Raw genomic sequence first — 18,071 nt, 5'->3', positions numbered from 1 at the left:
CAGTATTTTCAGACATGGACTATAAGTAATGCAAGATTATGTTCCCCTAGAAAAGGGAAATAAATGAAGTATTTATATGTTTGCACTCACTGTCCACCTCAATATAACATCCAAACTACAGCACAGGAAGGAGTGGTCTAAAAAGAGCCTTGCAAAAAAAGAAACAAAAAGAATAAAATAAATTAAAAGAGCCTTGCAAAGTTTGAGGTTCAAGAAGCCCAAGGTAGGTAGAACTTGCAGGGCAGAATATTGGAAATAAGGGAGCTATATGAAGATAGAGCTCCAGAAATGTGCACAGGGGTCCTCTCAATTCTTTGCCTGAACATATATCTGTACATGCAGAGGGTGGAGCTCCATGAGGCTAAGAAAGATTAGTAGAATGTAGTAAGCCAAGAAATTCCCAGAGCTCAAACAGATCTGAAAAAAATTATTTGAATTTTCATCAACCAGAATAAGTAGGCCTCACTGAAGTCACAGAGCACTCAAAGGAGTCATCGGAAGAATCAGAGCCTAGTAGCATCGCAAAGAAGCCCTAGCATACTGGAGCCTGAAGTATCCTCCAGACTTGCCCTGAAAAAAAACTTTAAAATAAACCTCGGGGCACCTGGGTGGCTCAGTGGGTTGGGCCTCTGCCTTCAGCTCAGGTCACAGTCTCAGGATCCTGGGATCAAGCCCCCACAGGCTCTCTGCTCCATGGGGAGCCTGCTTCCTCCCATCCCCCACCTGCCTCTCTGCCTACTTGTGATCTCTCTCTCTGTCAAATAAGTGAATAAAATCTTTTTTTAAAAAAAGATTTTTTTTTAAAGATTTTATTATTTATTTATTTATTTGACACAGAATGAGAAAGAGATCACAAATAGGCTGAACGACGAAGCAGGCTCCCCGCCGAGCAGTGAACCCAACTTGGGGCATGATCCCAGGTCCCCAGGATCACGACCCAAGCCGAAGGCAGAGGCTTTAACCCACCGAGCCACCCAGGCACCCCAAGTGAATAAAATCTTAAAAAGAAAGAAAGAAAGAAAGAAAATAAACCTAAGAGGATCAAGCTAATCTTTAACTTACCTGATTGCCAAAATAAAACCAATCATGTTTTAAAGAAATATGACAAAATCAAGCACTCAACAGAGAAAACTCAGAATGTTCACTTTCCAATAAAAATAATTATTAGATATGTAAAATGTGACTCAAAACCACAAGGAAAGTCAGTGAATAGACACAGATATAGAAATGATAGATTTGATAGGGAGTTTTCAAAGACATAAAATAACAATTATAAACGTCATAACTATGTATATATATTTAAAAGAAAACATTAACATGTGAAGAGAGATATGGAAAATATAAATAAAAACAACATAGATCATCTAGAGATTAAAACTCATTATTTGAAATGAAAAGTTCATTGACAAGTACTAAGAGCAGATTAAACACTATTGAAGAAAAGATCAATAAACTTGAAGCCATAACAGAAGAAACTATCTTAATTAAGTCCACAGGGTAAGAGGAAGAGAAAAGACAAAAACAAAACACCAGCACCTCAAAGACTAATATTGAGCTCTTTAGCATATGTGTATCTGGAGTCCCAGAAAGGAGGAGAAGAGAACAAAAACAAATTTGAAGACTTTATGGCTGAAATTTTCCCAAATTTTGTAAAAATTATAAATTTACAGATCAAAGTACCCATTTCTTCAAGATGGCCTAATTGTTTGGCATATAATTGCTCATAATATTTCCTTATAATTGTATTTCTGTGGTGTTGGTCATGCTATCTCTTCTTTCATTCACAACTTTATTTGGTCCTTTCTCTTTTCTTTTTGGTAAGTCTGGCGAGGAGTTTATCAATCTTATTAATACTTTTCAAGAACCATCTCCTGGGTTCATTGATCTGTTCTATGGGGGTGTTTATTATTATTATTATTTCTATATCATTGGTTTCTGCTTTGATCTTTTTTTTTAAGTGTTTGTGTTTTTTTTTTAATTTCTTTTCAGTGTTCCAGAATGCATTGTTTATACACCACACCCAGTGCTCCATGCAATATGTGCCCTCCATAATACCACCAGACTCTAATCTTTATTATTTCCCTTCTGTTGCTGGATTTAGGCTTTATTTACTGTTCTTTTTCCAGCTCCTCTAGGTGTAAGGTTAGGTTGAGTCTTTTTCTTGTTTCTTGAGGTGGAAAGCCCGAAAGACTCCGCCAAAAAATTGTTAGAACTGATTCAGAAATTCAGCAAAGTCACATGATGGAAAACATCTATGCACAGAAGTCAGTTGCATTTCTATACACTAATAATGAAGCAGAAGAAAAATAAATCAAGGAAGTGATCCCATTTACAAATACACAGAAAACTGTAAGATACCTAGGAATAAACCTAACCGAAGAGGTAAAAGAACTTTACTCTGAAAACTATAGAACACTTATGAAAGAAACTGAAGATGACACAAAGAAATGGAAAAACATTCCATGATCATGTATTGGAAGAACAAATATTGTTGAAATGTTTATACTACCCAAAGTGATCTACACATTCAATGTAATCCCTGTTAAAATACCATCAACATTCTCCACAGAGTTGGAACAAACAATCCTAAAGTTTGTATGGAAACACAAAAGACACCCAAAAACTCAAGTAATCTTGAAAAAGAAAACCAAGATGGGATTGGGAGGGAGATAAACCATAACAGACTCTCTTAATCTTACAAAACAAACTGAGGGTTGCTGGGGGAAGAGGGGTAGGGAGGGGATGGTTGGGTTATGGACATTGAGGAGGGTATGTGCTATGGTGAGTGCTGTGAAATGTGTAAACCTAGAGATTCACAGGCCTGTACCCCTGGGGCTAATGTATTATATGTTAATAAAAAATTAATAATTAAAAAAAAAGAAAAAGAAAACCAAAGCTGAATTCATCCCAATTCTGGAGTTCAAGCTATATTACAACACTGTAACCATCAAGACAATATGGTACTGGCATAAAAACAGACACATAGATCAATGGAACAGAATAAAGAACCCAGAAATGGACCCTCAACTACGGTCAACTAATCTTGACAAAGTAGAAAAGAATATCCAATAGAAAAAAGACAGTCTCTTCAGCAGGTGGTGTTGGGAAAATTGGATAGCCACATGCAGAAGAATGAAACTGGATCATTTCCTTACACCACACACAAAAATAGACTCAAAATGGACTAAAGATGTGAGACAGGAATCCATCAAAATCCTAGAGGAGAACACAGAAAGCAGCCTCTTTGACGTCAGCCACAGCAACTTCTTGCTAGACATGTCTCCAAAGGCAAGGCAAACAAAAGCAAAAATTAACTATCAGGACTTCATCAAGACAAAAAGCTTTTGCATAACAAAAGAAACAGTCAATAAAACTAAAAGGCAACTTGCAGGATGGGAGAAGATATTTGCCAGTGTCTTATCAGATAAAGGGTTAGTATCCAAAATCTATAAAGGACTTATTAAACTCAACACCAAAACCAAAAATCCAGTCAAGAAATGGGCAGAAGTTATGAATAGATATTTCTTCAAAGATATACAAATAGCTAAGAGACAAATGAAAAAATGTCCAACATCAGCATTGGGGAAACACAAATCAAAACCACAATGAGATACCACCTCATGCTGGTCAGAATGGGTAAAATGAAAAACAAACATTGGTGAGGATGCAGAGAAAGGGGAACCCTCTTATATTGTTGGTGAGAATGCAAGCTGGTGCAGCCACTCTGGAAAACAATATTGAGGTTCCTCAAAAAGTTAAAAATAGGAGTACCCTACAACCCAGCAATTGCACTACTAGGTGTTTACCCAAAGGATGCAAATATAGTGATTCAAAGGGGCACGTGCACCCCAATGTTTATAGCAGCAATGTCCACAATAGCCAAACTATGGGAAGAACCCAGACGTCCATCAACAAATGAATGAATAAATGTATGATATTTATCTATCTATCTATATATAGAGAGATACATATAGGTATCTACATATAGATACATATATATATCACATACATACACACACAGTGTCATATTACTCACCAAAAAGAATGAAATTTTGCCGTTTGCAATGACGTGAATGGAACTAGAGGGTATAATGCTAAGGGAAATAAGTTAGTCAGAGAAAGACAAATACCATATGATTTCAATCATATGTGGAATTTTGAAATAAAACAAATGAACATAGGGGAAGAGAATGAAAAATAAAATAAGGTGAAAAGAGAGAGGGAGGCAAACCATAAGAAACTCTTAACCATGGGAAACAAACCGAGGGTTGCTGGAGGAGAGGTGGGGGGGTGGAGTAATTAGGTGATCAGTATTAAGGAAGGCACCTGAAGTAAAGAGCACTGATGAATCACCAAATTCTACCTCCGAAACTAATAATACAGTATATGTTAATTAAATTGAATTTAAATAAATTTTTTAAATGTAAATCTTTTATCATTTAGGAAGAAGGAAAATAATACTAGGTGGAAACTTGGAGTTATCCAAAGACATGAAGAAAGTAAAATAATAGATATAAGAATAAATGTAAAAATCCTTTTTTTTCATATTTTAACTTTTTAAAAGATAACTGACTGTTTAGAAGAACCAAAGAATGTATTGTGGAGTTTATAACACTTGTGGAAGTAAAATGTATGACTATAGCAACATAGAGGACTGGAAAGGGAAACAGAAATATATTATTTTAAAGTTCTTATATTATATATGAAGTGGCATAATATTATTTAAAGGTAGACTATGTTAAAGATGTATATTATAAATCTAGAGCAACCACTCTCCCCAAAACACACACACACATACATAAAACAAGAGATAGAGCTAGCAAGTTAATAGTGGCGAGAAGGGGTGCCTGGGTGGCTCAGTGGGTTAAGCCTCTGCCTTCGGCTCAGGTCATGATCTCAGGGTCCGGGGATCAAGCCCCACGTCGGGCTCTCTGCTCGGCAGAGAGCCTGTTTCCCCCTCTTTCTCTGCCTGCCTCTCTGCCTACTTGTGATCTCTCTCTCTCTCTCTCTCTGTAAAATAAATAAATAAATAAAAATCTTTAAAAATAAAAAAAAAATAGTGGAGAGAAAATAGAATACTATGAAATACTCAATCCAAAGACAAGGTAGAGAAAGAGGAAAATATGAATAAAGAATGGATTAAAGGAGGTTGGGTGAGCCTGGTGGTGGGTAGTATGGAGGGCATGTATTGCATGGAGCCCTGGGTGTGGTGCATAAAAAATGAATTCTGGAACACTGAAAAGAAATTTTAAAAATGAATAAAAATTTTTTAAAAATCTAATGAGAGAAAAAAATCTAATGAGAAAACAAATAGATTTAGATTTAAATCCAGCTATATTAATAATTACATTAAACACAAATGATCTAAATAGTCGAGTTAAAAATCAGAGAGATTGTCAGACTGAATAAAAAAGCATTCCTCAACAAAAGAAACCAGCATTAAATACAGAGTTGAAGATAAGCTAAAACTAAAAAAATGTTTAAAAGGTATATGATGAAAACACTAATCAAAAGAAAACTGCAGGGCGCCTGGGTGGCTCAGTGGTTAAGCCGCTGCCTTCGGCTCAGGTCATGATCTCAGGGTCCTGGGATCAAGTCCCGCATCGGGCTCTCTGCTCGCCAGGGAGCCTGCTTCCTCCTCTCTCTCTCTGCCTGCCTCTCTACCTACTTGTGATTTCTCTCTGTCAAATAAATAAATAAAATCTTTAATAAAAAAAAAATAAATAAATAAATAAAAAAGAAAACTGCAATGCCTATGTTAATACCACAACAAGAAATATACCCAAGGATAGAGACACATTTCATAATGACAAAAGTGTCAACGATAACCCTAAATGACAGGCTCCTAAAAACAGAATTCTATAACAGAGAAAGCAAAATAGAGTGAAGTAAAAGGAAAAATAAACACATAATTATAGTTAGAGATTTCAACAGGCCTCTTTCAGTAATTGATAGAACAAGTAGACTAAAAATTCAATAAAAATACAGAACACTCAAACAACACTTGAATCAACTTGAATTAATTGACATTTATAGAATGCTCCACTCAGCAGCATGTACTCAGAGAACTTACAATTTTCTCTGACCACAACAGAATGAAGAAATCAACAACAGAAAATTATCTGGTAAATCTCAAAGTGTATTAAAATTAAACAAAATTATTCCAAATAATCCAAGTGTCAAATAAAAAAATCATAAGAATTTCTATAGAAGCCAATTTTTGCTATTTTTTTTGCCTAGTATTATGAGTGGTAAGGGTATTGTTTGTGAGGCAATATGAGAAAACATTTTGGGGTAATAGAAATGTTTTATATCTTGAATGTGGTGGTGTTTACTTGCGGGTGTTTACTTGTCAAAGCTCATCAAAATGTACACTTGAAATGAGTGCAATTATTTTATGCAAATTATGACATTGATTAAAGAAAAAAAAAAAACTGGTCTGAGGGAACAAACCCAGGCTCTCTCAGACTTAAATTCAGGACCTCCATAAGTCCTTCCTACACGATTTTTTTCAGCCTTATTTTTCATATGCTCCACATTCAAAATAATCCTCCAATACAAATTGGCTTATAGCCTGTCTTCCCTGAATAAGACTATTCAATCACTCCTACTCTTCGCTACGGGAGCTTACATAAACCCTCTTCAGTCTGCAGAGCCTAGATTGATGACCAGTCCTTTCACAAAGACTTCCTCCAGATCATCCTGATTTGTTTACCCTTTGTTATTTGTACCACTGTTACTGTTCAGGTTGTTCATTATTTGTTATGTGTGTTCCTTGCACTTCCCAAGTAAACTGTCACCCTCTGATATACTGTCCATTCTAGTTCTCCTGGCAGTTACGTTGTGTATAGTTGCTGGGAACACTGAATTAGCGAGTACTGAGGCATTGCTTCTAGGGAAAATACAAGGTTAGATTCCTGTGAGACTCTGGTTACAACATTTTCATCAACCAATTAATGCACAACCTTGTTTGATGTGTGTTTTTGTTTAAAGACACTTTACTTAATATGTATTGTTGATTTATTGAAGTCATGATCAACATAACTTATGTCTTAATTAAGCTTACCTGACACATATTTTCTCCCTTCTTGAACATCACAGTTTAGGAACGGTAATCAGCACTTCAGCACTACCCTCGGGGGCTATTTTAAATAAAGAAATAACCAAGGAAAATGCAAAAATATGGCACCAAATACATCACAAAAGGACTCTTATTCATAGTATGAGAGAGAAACAAAAAGGCAGAGTGATGCCTTCTTTTACCTCAACCAGGCATGTGCATGTGGAATTACTCAAATTTTCCTGGTACTACCCATGTCCATAAATGACCATGAAAGAGCCATGAGCACTGATTTGGGGTTACAATAAATTTCACCAAGATGCAAAATTATAAATATGGAATCCACGAACAATTAATATCTCCTGCACTTTGCAATGTATTGTACAATGTAAAACACTTAGCCAGCATTCAATAATTTGGGATGCCTGGGTGGCTCAAGTGGTTAAGCTTCTGCCTTTGGCTTAGGTCATGATCCCAGAGTCCTGGGATTGAGTCCCACATTGGGCTCCCTGCTCAGAGGAGTACCTGCTTCTCCCTCTGCCTACTTCTCCCCCTGCTTGTGAGCTCTCTCTCTCTCACTCTCACACACACAGATAAATAAAAATAAAAATTTTTAAAAAGCACTCAATAATTTATCACCAATTATAAGAACAACAACAACAAAAAAGGAATTAACTCACGATTTCACTTAAATCTCCATCAGAGAACCCTTATTTAAAATTCTTTTTAGGAGGCATGTTTGGCCTGGAAGACAAGCTCTACAAGTTTCTGAGACACTTGCGTAGGCAAATTGGAGTCCACTGCTAAGGAAAGGCTAAGAAGAAAATCTCAAAAGACCATCTGCTCTTTGAAATATCCATGAAAGAGAGGAGGTTTCTTGTTCTTTATCAGCAACCTGAATATTATCTGCTTCTGATCTGGGAGAACTGATAAAAGAAAAAAGTTGATTGCTATGTTTCTAGAGCAAATGGATATTTGTATACTTTTTGAAGAGAAAATAGACTAGAGAGACAATACACATAATTTAATTTACTCCATTAAAAAAATTTTTTTTCAGAATCAGTTGTGCTTCTATATACTATACACTAGCAACAAAATACCTGGAAAAAATAGAACAATCCTATTCACAATAGCCTCAAAAACAATAAAATACTTAGGGATAAATTTAGCCAAGGAGGTGAAAGGTCTATACATAGAAAACTATAAGACTTTAATGAAAGAAATTGAAGAAGATACAAATAAATGAAAAGATAACCTCATGCTCATGGATTGGAAGAACTGATATCATTAAAATGTTCATAGTACCCAAAACCATATATAGATTCAATGCAATCTCTATCAAAATTCCAATGGCATTTTTCACAGAAATATGAAAAAATACTCCTAAAATTTGTATTGAACCACAAAGAACTTGACTAACCAAAGCAGACCTGAGAAAGAACAAAGCTGGAAGCATCACACTTCCTGATTTCAAATTACACTACAAAGTTAGAGCAATGATGAAGAGTTATAATATTGGTATAGAAATGGACACAAATGGATAGGAATCAAGAGCCCAGAAATCAACCCTCACATATACAACCAACTAATATTTGACAAGAGAGCCAAAATACTCAGTGGGGAAGGGGCAGTCTCTTCAACAAATGGTTCTGGGAAAATTGGATAGTCACATGTAGAAGAATGAAATTAGAACTCTACCTTACACCATTAACAAAAATTAACTCAAAATTGATTAAAGGCTTAAACACAAGACCTGAAACTATAAGACTTCTGGAAGAAAATACAGAGGAAAAACACCTTGACATTAGTCTTGGCAATAATTTTTGGATATGACATCAAAATGTGTAAGTGAAATTTCCTCAAAATGAAAAGCTTCTCCACAGCAAAATAACCATTAACAAAATGAAAAGGCAACCTACAGAATGGGAGGAAATATTTGCAAATCATATTTCTGACAAGGGGTTAATATCCAAAATGTACAAGGAAATCATACAAGTCAGTAGCAAAAAATAAACAATCCTATTTTTAAAAATGGACAGAGGGACTGTATAAATGTTTTTCCAAAGAACACAGAGAGATGCCAACAGACACATGAAAAGATGCTCGACATCATTAATCACCAGAGAAATACAAATCAAAACCACAATGAGCTATCACCTCACACCTGTTAGAATGGCTAACAGGTCATCATGTCATCAAAAAGACAGGAGATAACAAGTATTGGCAAGGATATGGAGAAAAGGGAAATCCCGTGCACTGCGGGTAGGAATGTAAATTGGTGCAGCCACGATGGAAAGTGGTATGGAGGTTCCTCAAAATATTACAAATAAAACTACCCTATGATCCAGTAATCCCATTTCTGGGTATATATTCAAAGGAAATGAAATCAGGATCTCAAAGAGATATCTGTAGCCCCTTGTTCACAGCAGCATTATTCACAACAGCCCAGATATGGAAACCACCTACAGATGAATGGATAAAATCATATAGGCACGCACACACACACACACACACACACACAGGAATATTACTCAGCTGTGAGAAGAAAAGAAATCCTGCCATTTGCAACTATATGGATGAACCCTGAGGACGTTACACCGAGTGAAATAAGCAAGACAGAGAAAGATAGATACTGTATGAGCTCACTTAAATATGGAATCTAAAAAAGGTGAAACAGAGCAGAAGGGTGGTTGCCAATAGCTGGGGGAATGAGAGAAATGGAGGAAAAAAAATTCCAGTTAGGTCACCTCGGGGGCTCAGTGGGTTAAAGCCTCTGCCTTTGGCTCAGGTCATAATCTCAGAGTTCTGTGATCGAGCCCTACATCGGGCTCTCTCTGCTCAGCAGGGAGCCTGCTTCCTCCTCTCTCTCTCTGCCTGTCTCTCTGCCTACTTGTGATCACTGTCTGTCAAATAAATAAATAAAATCTTTTTTAAAAAAATTTTGCAGTTATACATGTGATGAGTAAGTTCTAGAGATCTAATGTACAGCATGGTGATTATAGTTAACAATGCTGTGTTATATACTTGGAAGTTGCTAAAAGACCAGATCTTAAAGTGTCCTCATCACAAGAAATAAGTGGTAATTATGTGAGGTGGTGGACGTGTTAGTTAATGCTACTGAGGTAAACATTTCGCAATACCTATATATCTAATCAATTCATTGTTTACCTTAAAACTACACAATGTTATATGCCAATTATATCTCAAAACTGGGGAAAAATTTTCTTTTTGAGAATAATCCAGAAAGGAAACCATCAAAACAAAAATAACAAGAACACCAAGAAATATTTTTAAGTTAAAATGCCCAGTGTTGGCAGACGTGGGGAAATGAGCATTCTTGTACACTGCTAATGAGAGTTTAATTTGATACAAATTTTCTAAGCGGGCTGGGTAGTAATATATACCAACAGCCCTAAAAATATCTCTTGTTTTTTGATCTGGTAATTCCATTTTGGGGAATTTAACCTAAGGAAATAGAGCAAGATGGAGGCTAGGATTTATGTGTCATAATGTGCATGCAGTGTAATGTAATAAGAAGACCTTGAAACAAACCATATGGTTTAAAAAGGAGAAAAAGTTAAATAAATACATGATAGTACATCCATTTGTAGCTCAAACGTAGATCTACCTCCACCCGGCCCCTTTTATACTTTTTATTTTCAAGGTCATCTTTCCCTTATTAGATGGAGGAAGGAAGAGTGTTTTCCACCAAGGGCACTCAAGGTGTTTGTCTCGTCATTTCCAGCCCCCGCCCCGTGGACTGCGATTACTCCACAGATAGTCTCCATTTAGAACTGCTGCATGTAGCCACCTCCGAGGATACTGTGCAAGCTGGGCTTGGAACTGGCAAACTTCCCTCTATTGACCTTTTCCTTTATTCTTCAAACATCATGCCACAAGACTCTGAGTATAGCAGATTTTTCCAAATTATTGGGTTAAAGAAAATTACACAATAGGAATGAAGAACATAGAGCTGTAGGCAATATGAATTTTCTTCAGCCTACAGGGTAAGTAAGCCCTCTAATGCTTGAGTCTTTCATGGAAGGGAGGAAGGTTCTTTTCACTGGTAATATTGCATGTCCTTTCCTCCTCTATCCCTATCCCTTTTCTAATATCTTCCCACTGAACCTCCATGCAAGTTTTAGAAACCCCTCTTCCAATCTGTAAGAGCTCATCTTCCCATCCCCAGGGGTATATGTCCTCCAGTTCGAATTATCCATTCTAGAATAAAGTCCTGTTTGGGGCTGGGGGGTGAGAGGAGGCAAAACTTTAGCAGAAGAGTCAGTAGTGGTTTGGACAATGCAATCTGGAGGGGATAGGCAAACACAGGGGTGGGGAGTGTGGGGGGAGTAGCAATCCACGACTCATGGAACAGAGCAGGGTGAGTGCAGATACTCAGGATCTTGTCTGTCTCTTTTGTGATTCCCCTTCATTAAGAATTGCAAATATGTGGACATTGCTGCTATAAACAAAAGAACCTAGATCCATCAACAGATGAATGGATAAAGAAGATGTGGTGTATGTATACAATGGAATACTATGCAGCCGTCAAAAGAAATGAAATCTTGTCATTTGCAATGACGTGGATGGAACTAGAGGGTATTATGCTTAACGAAATAAGTCAGTTGGAGAAAGAAAACTATCATATGATCTCCCTGATATGAGGAAGTGGAGATGCAACGTGGGGGGTTTGGGGAGTAGGAAAAGAATAAATGAAACAAGATGGGATCGGGAGGGAGACAAACCATAAGAGACTCTTAATGTCACAAAACAAACTCAGGTTGTAGGAAGAGTGGGGTTGGGAGAGGGTGGTGGGGTTATGGACATTGGGGAGGGTATGTGCTATGGTGAGTGCTGTGAAGTGTGTAAACCTGGCGATTCACAGACCTGTACCCTTGGGGCTAAAAATACATTATATGTTTATTTAACATTTTTTAAAATTTAATTTTAAAAGATTTTTATTTATTTATTTATTTGATAGAGAGAGATCACAAGTAGGCAGAAGGCAGGCAGAGAGAGAGGGGGAAGCAGGCTCCCCGCTGAGCAGAAAGCCTGATGTGGGGCTCGATCCCAGGACCCTGAGATTACGACATGAGCTGAAGGCAGAGGCTTAAACCACTGAGCCACCCAGGTGCCCCTTAAATTTAATTTTAAAAAAGAATTGCAAATATGCCTCTTTGTTCTCCCAATTTTCCAGCAAGTAACTGTTGAACAAAGTGTATAACTTCCCAAGAATAAATAGTATTTTTCTGAAATAATAGTTTAAGTCAATGGCTCTCAACCTGACTGCACATTAGAATTCCCCAAGAGGCTTTTCAAAAATTTCAGGGCCCAAGACCCCACCACCAAAGACTCTGCTTCAATTGCTCTGGTACAAATACTCAAGCACTGGAAATTATGCTAGAGTTACTGAAAAAATTATTGAATAATACTTTAAGATTTGTTCTGCAACTTGCTTCCTCTGGAATTTAGAGTCTATAACTGGTTTTCTTTCTTTTAATTTATGCAAACTTTGGGTTGGTTACGTCTCATGAGACCCAATTCTTTGGATATAAGGTTTTTTATCATAATATCTTTAATTGAACATAATATACTTTTAATTCAAGCATAATTAACAGATAATGTTATACTAGTTTCAGGTGTACAATATAATGATTCAACAATTCTATACATTACTCAGTGCTCCTCGTGATAAATTATGTAAATCTCCTTCAACTATTTCACCCATCCCCCATGACAACCAATAAGAGGTTAATATCCAAAATATATAAAGAACTTATACAACTCAACACCAAACACCAAATAATACAATTTTTAAAATGGGCAGAAGACGTGAACAGACATTTCTCCAAAGAAGGCATACAGATGGCCAACAAAACATATGAAAATGTGCTCAACATTGCTAACCATTAGGAAGATGCAAATCAAAACCGTACAAGAATATTACCTCAAACCTGTCAGAATGGCTGAACTCCAAAACAGAAGAAATAACAAGGGCTTGAATGGATGTAGAGAATAAGGAATGCTCGTGCACTGTTGGTGGGAATGCAAACTGGTGCAGACACTGTGGAAAACACTATGGAGGTTCCTCAAAGAATTAAAAATAGGAATACCAAATGATCCAGTAATTCCATCACAGGATATTTATCCAAAGAAAACAAAAGCATAACGTAAGGGGCACCTGGGTGGCTCAGTTGGTTGAATGTCTGACTCATCATTTTGGCTCAGGTCATGATCCCAGGGTCATGGGATCAAGTTCCACATTGGTCTCCCTGATTAACACGGAGTCTGCTTAAGATTCCCTTTCCCTCTCCCTCTGCACCCTCCTCCCCACCTGCTGCTTGTGTGCATACATTTCTGTCTCTAAAATAAATAAATAAATAAATAAATACATCTTTTTTTTAAAAAAACACTAATTCAAAGGGACACTTACATCCTTATGTTTTCTTTTCAAAGATTTTGTTTATTTATTTGACAGAGAGAGATCACAAGTAGGCATAGAGATAGGCGGGGGGGGGGGGGGGGGGGGTGGGAGCAGGCTCCCCTCTGAGCAGAGAGCCCTATTTGGGACTTGATCCCAGGACTCTGAGATCATGACCTAAGCTGAAGGCAGAGGCTTTAACCCACTGAGCCACCCAGGCACCCCCTCAAATCCCTACGTTTACTGAAGCATTATTTACAACAACCAAGACAGAAGCAACCCAATGTCCATCCATAGATGAAAGGATAAAGAGGATGTGATATACACACACGTACACACACTATGGATTATTACTTAGCTTTTCTTATTTTTTAAGAGATTTTTTTTAAATTTTTTAAAATTCTATTTATTTGACAGAGAGAGAGAGATCACAAGTAGGCAGAGAGAGAGAGGGAAGCAGGCTCCCCACTGAGCAGAGAGCGAGATGCAGGGCTCGATCCCAAGACCCTGAGATCGTGACCTGAGCTGAAGGCAGAGGCTTAATCCACTGAGCCACCCACGTGCCCCTACTTAGCTTTTCTTAAAGAGACCTCAAGGAATATTAGTTTGGTGAGATTTCAACAGATATTGGAACCTAAAAAAAATTTTTTTAAAGATTCTGTGCTCAAACAGGTTTTGGAAAAATCCAAACTCTAAAAGAAAATAAATCTTCCTTTGCTGCAGACTTCTCCAGGACTTTGATGTGTCAGTATACGTAGTGACTCTCCAAGAGGCTATGTATAGTGCAAAGTATTTTTTTTAGTTTTTTTATTTCTTTTCAGTGTAATAGTATTCATTGTTTTTTTATACCACACCCAGTGCTCCATGCAATCCTTGCCCTCTCTAATACCCACCACCTGGTTCCCCCAACCTCCCACCCCCTGGCTCCTTAGAAATAAGAATTTTTGTTTTTTTTGTTTGTTTTGTAAGATGGCTCTGGGAATCTCTGTCCAGGACATATAGGTTGGAAAATACTAACCATCATTTATGACATTCTTTTTGTTGACTAAAGAAATTATTTTTAAGTTATTTAAGAAGGAAATTATTGGGGAGGAGTCAAGATGGCGGAGAAGTAGCAGGCTGAGACTACTTCAGCTAGCAGGAGATCAGCTAGATAGCTTATCTAAAGATTACAAACACCTGCAAATCCATTGGCAGATCAAAGAGAAGAACAGCAATTCTGGAAACAGAAAGACAACCACTGTCTGAAAGGTAGGACTGGCGGAGACGTGAATCCAAAGCGACGGGAAGATAGACCCCGGGGGAGGGGCCGGCTCTCGGCAAGCCGCGGAGCAACAGAGCACAAAATCAGGACTTTTAAAAGTCTGTTCCGCTGAGGGACATCGCTCCAGAGGCTAAACTGGGGCGAAGCCCACACGGGGTCAGCGTGGCCTCAGGTCCCGCAGGGTCACAGAAGGATCGGGGGTGTCTTGAGTGTCACAGAGCTTGCGGGTATTAGAATGGGGAAGCCGGCCACAGAGACAGAGCCGACAGTAAGCTCACAGTTTGGGCTTACCTTGAACCGGTCGCAGGCTCAGTGAGTTTGGAGCGCCAACGGAGGTCAGGCAGACGGGAGTAACTGGGCTTTGTTCTCTGAGGGCGCACTGAGGAGTGGGGCCCTGGGCTCTCGGCTCCTCTGGGCCGGAGACCAGGAGGCCGCCATTTGTATTCCCGTCCTCCGGAACTCTACGGAAAGCGCTCAGGGAACAAAAGCTCCTGAAAGCAAAGCCCAGCGGATTACTCGGCCCGGGCCCTGGTAAGGGCGGTGCAATTCCGCCTCGGGTAAAGACACTTGAGAATCACTACACCGGGCCCCTCCCCCAGAAGATCAACAAGAAATCCAGCCAAGACCAAGTTCACCTACCAAGGGGTGCGGTTTCAATACCAAGGAAAGCAGCAGAATTCCAGAGGAGGAGAAAGCAAAGCACGGAACTCATGGCTTTCTCCCTGTGATTTTTTTTTAGTCTTGCAGTTAATTTAATTTTTTTCTTTTTCATTATTTTTCTCTTCTTCTACTAAATTTTTTTTAATTTTTACCCCTTTTTAACGTTTATTAACTAGTTTATCTAATATATATATTTTTTCTTTTTTTATATTTTTTTAATTCGTTTTCTTTTTTTTATTCTTTTCTTTTCTTTTTTTTTCTTTCTTTCCTTTCTTTATTTTTGAACCTCTTTTTTTTTTTTAAGATTTTATTTATTTATTTGAAAGACGGAGATCACAAGTAGGCAGAGAGGCAGGCAGAGAGAGAGAGAGAGGGAAGCAGGCTTCCTGCGGAGCAGGGAGCCCGATGCGTGGCTCGATCCCAGGACCCTGAGATCATGACCCGAGCCAAAGGCAGCAGCCCAAACCACTGAGCCACCCAGGCGCCCCTTGAACCTCTTTTTATCCCCTTTCCCCCCACTCACGATTTGGGATCTCTTCTGATTTGGTTAAAGCATATTTTCCTGGGGTTGTTACCACCCTTTTAATATTTTACTTGCTCCTTCATATACTCTTATCTGGACAAAATGACAAGGCGGAAAAATTCACCACAAAACAAAGAACAAACGGCAGTAGTGAATGCTAGGGACCTAATCAATACAGACATTGGTAATATGTCAGATCTAGAGTTCAGAATGACAATTCTCAAGGTTCTAGCCGGGCTTGAAAAAGACATGGAAGAAATTAGAGAAACCCTCTCAGGAGATATAAAAGCCCTTTCTGGAGAAATAAAAGAACTAAAATCTAACCAAGTTGAAATCAAAAAAGCTATTAATGAGGTGCAATCAAAAATGGAGGCTCTCACTGCTAGGATAAATGAGGCAGAAGAAAGAATTAGTGATATAGAAGACCAAATGACAGAGAATAAAGAAGCTGAGCAAAAGAGGGACAAACAGCTACTGGACCACGAGGGGAGAATTCGAGAGATAAGTGACACCATAAGATGAAACAACATTAGAATAATTGGGATTCCAGAAGAAGAAGAAAGAGAGAGGGGAGCAGAAGGTATACTGGAGAGAATTATTGGGGAGAATTTCCCCAATATGGCAAAGGGAACGAGCATCAAAATTCAGGAGGTTCAGAGAACGCCCCTCAAAATCAATAAGAATAGGCCCACACCCCGTCACCTAATAGTAAAATTTACAAGCCTCAGTGACAAAGAGAAAATCCTGAAAGCAGCCCGGGAAAAGAAGTCTGTAACATACAATGGTAAAAATATTAGATTGGCAGCTGACTTATCCACAGAGACCTGGCAGGCCAGAAAGAGCTGGCATGATATTTTCAGAGCACTAAACGAGAAAAACATGCAGCCAAGAATACTATATCCAGCTAGGCTATCATTGAAAATAGAAGGAGAGATTAAAAGCTTCCAGGAAAAACAAAAACTGAAAGAATTTGCAAACACCAAACCAGCTCTACAGGAAATATTGAAAGGGGTCCTCTAAGCAAAGAGAGAGCCTACAAGTGGTAGATCAGAAAGGAACAGAGACAATATATAGTAACAGTCACCTTACAGGCAATACAATGGCACTAAATTCATATCTCTCAATAGTTACCCTGAATGTTAATGGGCTAAATGACCCAATCAAAAGACACAGGGTATCAGAATGGATAAAAAAGCAAAACCCATCTATATATTGCCTGCAAGAAACTCATTTTAAGCCCGAAGACACCTCCAGATTTAAAGTGAGGGGGTGGAAAAGAATTTACCATGCTAATGGACATCAGAAGAAAGCAGGAGTGGCAATCCTTATATCAGATCGATTAGATTTTAAGCCAAAGACTATAATAAGAGATGAGGAAGGACACTAAATCATACTCAAAGGGTCTGTCCAACAAAAAGATCTAACAATTTTAAATATCTATGCCCCCAACGTGGGAGCAGCCAACTATATAAACCAATTAATAACAAAATCAAAGAAACACATCAACAATAATACGATAATAGTAGGGGACTTTAACACTCCCCTTACTGAAATGGACAGATCATCCAAGCAAAAGATCAGCAAGGAAATAAAGGCCTTAAACAACACACTGGACCAGATGGACATCACAGATATATTCAGAATATTTCATCCCAAAGCAACAGAATACACATTCTTCTCTAGTGCACATGGAACATTCTCCAGAATAGATCACATCCTTGGTCCTAAATCAGGACTCAACCGGTATCAAAAGATTGGGATCATTCCCTGCATATTTTCAGGCCACAATGCTCTGGAGCTAGAACTCAACCACAAGAGGAAGTTTGGAAAGAACCCAAATACATGGAGACTAAACAGCATCCTTCTAAAGAATGAATGGGTCAATCGGGAAATTAAAGAAGAATTGAAAAGAATCATGGAAACAAATGATAATGAAAATACAACGGTTCAAAATCTGTGGGACACAACAAAGGCAGTCCTGAGAGGAAAATATATAGCAGTACAAGCCTTTCTCAAGAAATAAGAAAGGTCTCAGGTACACAACCTAACCCTACAACTAAAGGAGCTGGAGAAAGAACAAGAAAGAAACCCTAAATCCAGCAGGAGAAGAGAAATCATAAAGATCAGAGCAGAAATCAATGAA

The 18,071-nt window shown here is 38.1% G+C and overlaps 1 long non-coding RNA gene across 1 annotated transcript in view; it reads right to left on the bottom strand.

Moving 5' to 3' along the window:
* Positions 1-18,071, bottom strand: part of LOC309849348 — a 128,288-nt gene that overhangs the window by 27,211 nt on the left and 83,006 nt on the right. Inside the window, exon 3 of the long non-coding RNA XR_014303664.1 lies at positions 7,067-7,142. This is a non-coding gene — a long non-coding RNA (uncharacterized lncRNA). The remainder of the gene's footprint in view (positions 1-7,066; positions 7,143-18,071) is intronic.

Source organism: Mustela nivalis, assembly GCF_964662115.1.
Source record: "Mustela nivalis genome assembly, chromosome: 16".
In the NCBI taxonomy this organism is placed as follows: Eukaryota; Metazoa; Chordata; class Mammalia; order Carnivora; family Mustelidae; genus Mustela; species Mustela nivalis.
This window is presented reverse-complemented; position numbering and strand designations above follow the sequence as displayed.